Here is a 5972-nt window from a genome sequence, read left to right as displayed (position 1 = left end):
ACCTAGAAGTCCCTCTCTATTCCTCCTTCAGTTATAGACTTCTTGTAGTTTTCTTTGTTGTTAGATTTCTGGAGTTAGAACACTATGTACTTCGTTTAGCTTGTGATTCATGAGATTCCGGGTTTGGAGTGTTTATGTTCAGTTCGAGAGTGTTTATGGTATACGCCGAGCGGTCATTTTAAACTTTTATTATATTTACCTATTAATTATTATTAATGTTTGAAGTTTAAATTGACAAATTTGATTTTATCATATTGGGTTGTTTATTTAATTTTGTTTTTAATTATTTTGCTGAGTAGCTAAAAGTGAAATACTATCTACGAATCTAAAGTTGAACTCGAAAGTGAGAATTCTAGATTACATATAAATTAAATAGAGCAGGTTCTTGAACCCGGACATCGGGGAACAGATTCGCAATTAGGATAGAAATATACCTAGTTTCCTTGCTTGGTTGAAATACAGTAAGTGTAAATGCATTCTTGTTAATCTTAATTCCATAGACATATAGCCATTAAGTTAGCTTGAATAGGCAAGTAAGAACTCGACAGATTCTTATGAGTAACATCAACTCTGTCAATCAACAATCCAGAAAAATCAATTAGTCATTTTAAACCAAGAGCGCAACATGATTGTTAGTTAACCTGTGACCTGGAATATCCTCTCCTACCGATTGTTATCCGAAATTGCTTAAGTGTTGTGGTTGATTTTTAGTTATTTCATTCCTTGATAGTTTTAGGTAGTAAATTAGTCATTTATATATTTTCTAAAAAAATCTCTTGAATCAATAAGTTGTTTGAGTTTGATTTAGTCAAAAGTTAGTCTTAAGTCTTTGTGGGAACGATACTCTACTCACTACTCTATTACTTGACAATCACGTATACTTGCGTGAGTGTGTTTGATCGCAACAAGTTTTTGGCGCCGTTGCCGGGGACTTTGAAATTAGCTACTTGACTGAGTTAAGCTTTTATTGGTTATTTGTTCAAGTCTTAATTTTTGGTTTGCCTTGTTTGTGTTAACGCAGGCTCTTCTCTTGAATGCGGAGGAGTAGAAGCGCAAACAACATCCTTCCTCTTAATCCTGAAACTAACGAACACTTACAGAGTGAGGAAGGAAGTCGAAGCTAGAACTAGAATAGAAAGAGAGTTGGACATCGTAGTTCAACCACAACCAATAGAGATAGCAGGTAATAAAGAGCGTTCGGTGATAGAAGCCGCAAGGCCCAATCTTGCTAATATAACTCAGGCTATTGTGAAGCCTAATATCACGGGGCATTTTAAACTCAAACAGTACATGGTACATCTGATTCAGTCCACACGACAATATGTGGGTCTATCTCATGAAGACCCACAGAGGCACATTCAAAACTTCTTGGAAATTACGGACACATACAATTATCCAAACGTTTCCAAGGACTATGTCAGGCTGACACGGTTTCCCTTTTCACTGCTGGGGGGAGCTAAGGAATGGTTGCAAAAGGAGCACACACTTGGGATGATCTAGCAAGGAAATTCTTAATCAAGTTTTTACCCACTAAGAATACAAAGTCGCTGAGGAGCCAGATTCTTGGGTTCCAACAAAGGGATAGTGAGACACTTCCTCAAGCTTGGGAAAGATACAAGAAGCTATTCAGAGACTGTCCGCATCATTGTCAGACTAACGAGGTGTTGGGGCACACTTTTGTTGATGGGTTAGACGAGACATCAAAGATGAATCTTGATTCAGCTTGTGGGGGTCGTTGCATGGCGAGGTCGTATAGTGAGACCCAGCTTCTACTGGATAACTTCACTGCTAATTATCATAATTGGCAAGAAGATGGGGACTCACGAAGAGCAACGATCATACCCAACTATGCCTTATAAAAAGGACTAAGCGGTCATTGCAAATATAATCCTGTCTAAAGTCCGGAGTCGAATCCCACAGAGAACTAAGGCTTAGCTACAGTTGTTGACTATCACTAAGAAGATAAGTTCAAACAATTCCAAAGTTATAAATATTAAGATTCTTATATATAATTAACTAAATAATTAAAGTAGTAGATTAACAACTAAAGATACTACGGGTTGGAGAAAAGATGAAGGAGGTCTAGAGTTATGATATTCCTAATTGTCGAAATCCTTCCCGCTACGTCTTCTATAATTTTTCCTAAGTATTCTCTACCGATCATGAGCGCTCTGTGTGTTGTAATTCTATCCCGGGTAACTACCACAATTTGTTAGACATATTCTTTCGAATTACGCTAGCTGGAAGTAAGTACGACTCACTCGGATCGCACCAAAGTTTCGTTATCCCTAAATTTTCAAGAGGTTTTAAATTTTAAAATATCCATATTCGAACTTGTTACCTTTTTTTTCAAGATAATTATCAATCAAACGTTTTTGAAGATAATTAGACTTTTCAATGGGTAGGAATGACAGGTAAATAGAAAAAATGTTTTACAATAAATTGACTAGTTAAAGTAAGGTTTCAATATTAGTAATAGGCAAAATACATAAAGACATAATTAAAGTTGATCCCATATATCTATCTCACATCCTAACTTACAAGGGGCCATATAAACACTTCAACTTAGCACAAGTATGTCTTGTGGACACGCTGAGATGACATGGCAAAATATTTGATTTTCACACAACTTTGGCCGCCTGAAAGCTCTTAAAATTATATTTTTGTTTTATTTTTTTCATGTGGGGCCCACTTTCTTCATCCTTAATCAAGCAATAACGAGCACCACCCTTCTGCCACCGTAGCCGCCGCCACCTTGGCAGCCGACCTTCCTATCTCCATCATTTTCAGATCCAATTTTCATCGGTCAAAAGATGTAGCCAAAGAACATTCTCTTCGCCATCTTTCATCGCCACCATCCTCCATATTTTCTCCATGAGCCCACTCGAAAACCACTAAAAATGTCGTGAACCTCCACCATCTTCTCCGACTTATCACCAAAAATTTCAGTTTCTTCCTCCATTAACCCCACTTCTCCAAGCACCAATAGCGTCATGTATTACCGCCAAAACGCTTTTACTCCACCATAACACAAAATACCATATCAGCTCCAAAGTTATCCTCCAGTTCAGTCATCAAAACCACGATTTTTTTCAAAAAATTCAAAGCACCACCACGGTTGTTTTATCTAATTTGCAGAGAAACATTTGAGGTAATTTCTTGTTTTTAATTTCTATTTTGTTTGTGTTTGTGATATAAAAGTGTTTGGGTTTGTGATAATTAAATTTTTAATCCACATAAAAAGATTAAATATTTTTGAATAGAAATTACATGTGTCACTCACTAATTTATTTTGTTTGCCACGTCATCCGCGATTGTGTCTTACGCATGTAATCTGTCAGATTCAGGTGTTCATGAGACACATTTGTGTCAACTTGAAGCGTCTATATGATCACCTGGTAAGTTGGAGTGTGATATAGACATATTGGGCCAACTTTAGGTGTCTCTTTATGTATTTTGCATTAGCAATAACAATAACAAAATGAATCAAGACATTCAAAATTTGAAGCTCTACATACAAAAGAAACGGACAGATAATCTTTAATCATCCACCTTAAGTAAGAATAAAAAGAAACAAATGAATCCATATATTCATATAAAATATATAATAGGCAGAATACATAAATAGAGACTTTAACTATCACAGAAATTTCATTTGAACACATCAACTAAGCTATTTTCCACCGGAACACTTTAACTCTACCTCTACTGTACCATTTTAACACGTTCGACTGACATGGCAAATAACGTGAGCATTACTGCTGTTGAGCGCGTGAACATTAAAAATATTTGACAAAAACTATTTCAACGGTAAAATACAAATGGTAAAAATACACCCCTTCCCTGTTATATAAACCCTCGTCCCCTTTACTCTATCTCTTAAATCCAGCTCTATTTCTTCACCATTTTCTTGATTTTTTAAAAAATTTACCCTTCTCTCCAAATTGAAGGTAGTCTCGCCTGAGTGTTCGAATTTTGGCTTAAGCTCTCAATTTTGTGGATAATGTCTCTCACACCAAGAGTCGATTCATATCGATGTGGTCATGAATGTCAATTAAAAATTCATGGTCTCCATCTAATCCTGGAAGGAGGTTATATGGATGTAAAATTGAAAAAGTAAGTGTTAATTAACTACAATTAATTATTTTACTATGTTGCCCCAATTTTAGTTTGAATCAATTTTTTTTTTTTAAGGACAAAGGTGGATGTAAGTATTTTAGGTGGGTTGATGATGAGTTTCCTAGCCAAGCGAATAGGGTTATTTGGGATTTATCGAACAGAGTCAAAACTTTTGAAGAAGAAAGGGCTCGAGCAAGAATATGGAGGAGGAAATTGGCTTCTATTATAGTAATAATGCTAATTATCTGGGTTTGCTACTGTGCCGTCGATCGTTGAAGTTGTTGTGGTTTTGCTGGTGGTTGGAGCAGAAGCTTTTTTTGGTCATTATGTCATCTATGTCTTAGCTGCTGTATTTTGTGTTTGTAGTGGTGGTTGATATATTTTGGGTGTGTCTTAACTAGTAGTTTGCTTGAATGTAATTGTGGCTTGTGGCCTTATTTCAATGAAATGAAGAAATTTTCTGCCATTCTTTTTATGTATTGGTTCAAATATGGAATTCAAGGTGCTAACATGTTGAAGTTGTAAATTGAACTCAACTGATATGTCTTAACAAACGTCCATCACAGCTTACCATCCTCCAGATTTACCAAGCACATACAGTCCAACTTATGAAAAAAAAGCACTGCTATTACTGATGCAACGGTTGTCGAGGCTACCAACTGATGTTATAAAAGCAACGAATAACATGAAAGCTGAAGCTACCAATAGCATTTAAATTGCATTCACAACTAAAGTGTTTACAACACTAGTCATATTTCCAAATAACTAAAGTGTTTACAACTCAAAGTAGTGACAACTAGTGACCCAAAAAAGACATAATAATCAATCCAAGTCTGGATATACATGAACTCAAAATAGCATAATCCTAACACAACTATATTCTTGAGGATGCTTTTTTGCATCATGGTGCTGGAGGAGCTGGACTTGCAACTGAAGAGGTAGTTGATGAAGATCCCATTTGGTTTCTCCTGTTTGCACTTAGTTGTTGTAGCTGGAAAATAGTTATAGCATTTCTGCATTTAAACTTAAGCCGAGGAGGTTCAAAACCAAGATATATATTGAGTTCACTGGTATCCTTCACAACCTTGGTCCCATATGATACAACTCTCTTGCGTGAAGTACCAGACTGAAATTTACATAAAAGCATATAGATTAGTCATAGTGGTAATAACATGTCGAAGTTATAAATAGGCAATCCTTACATTAATGACAGTCACTGTCACGACCCAAAATTTACTAAGGGTCGTCATGGCGCCGGACACCATTGTCAGGCAAGCCAATACCAATTTACTCGAAATTTCTTGTTTTAACATTTTCGAAATCGTTTCTTTTATACATTAAACAATAAGTAATGAGTTTCACTGAATAGATATTGATGTCTTTAACAAACTCAATATTAAATAATCCCATAATCATCCCAGAACCCGGTGTCACAAGTGCATGAGCTATCTCTAGGAAGCAATATAATAAAACAACTGCCCAGAATACAAATAGGACAGAAAGTAAATATGAAAATCTGAAAGAAACTCTGCTGGCTGCGGGTCGTCTCGAGAAGTGCAGCTCACCTAAGTCTCCGTATCAACCATGCTGCTATGCCCACTAGGCCGCTAGAGATGCATGTGCCTGTGCAACAAAAATGCACAGCAAGTGTAGCATGAGTGCAAAAACAATGTGTACTCAGTAAGTATCCCGCCTAATCTCGAAGAAGTAGAGACGGGAGGTCGACTTCGACACTTACTAGTGGTCCATTAATAATATATCAATAATATGACAAATCGAGGATTTTGTATAAACATGATTGTAATTCAATAGAGTGAAGCAAGTAAACAATAATTTCTTTTATGTGAAATTCC

The 5972-nt window shown here is 36.2% G+C and overlaps 1 long non-coding RNA gene across 2 annotated transcripts; it reads left to right on the top strand.

The window, feature by feature from the left end:
- Window positions 1-2478: 2478 nt before the first annotated feature.
- Window positions 2479-4594, top strand: LOC109239713. Of its 2 annotated transcripts, XR_002069954.1 has the most exons (4): window positions 2479-3151; window positions 3342-3398; window positions 3951-4116; window positions 4195-4594. It is a non-coding gene; the product is annotated as an uncharacterized LOC109239713 (long non-coding RNA). The 2 variants fall into 2 exon arrangements; XR_002069953.1 differs by lacking the exon at window positions 3342-3398.
- Window positions 4595-5972: the final 1378 nt, after the last annotated feature.

This window comes from Nicotiana attenuata, unplaced genomic scaffold (genome assembly GCF_001879085.1).
Source record: "Nicotiana attenuata strain UT unplaced genomic scaffold, NIATTr2, whole genome shotgun sequence".
NCBI classification, from domain to species: domain Eukaryota; kingdom Viridiplantae; phylum Streptophyta; class Magnoliopsida; order Solanales; family Solanaceae; genus Nicotiana; species Nicotiana attenuata.
The sequence above is the reverse complement of the archived record's forward strand: the minus strand, read 5'-3'. Positions and strand labels throughout refer to the sequence as shown.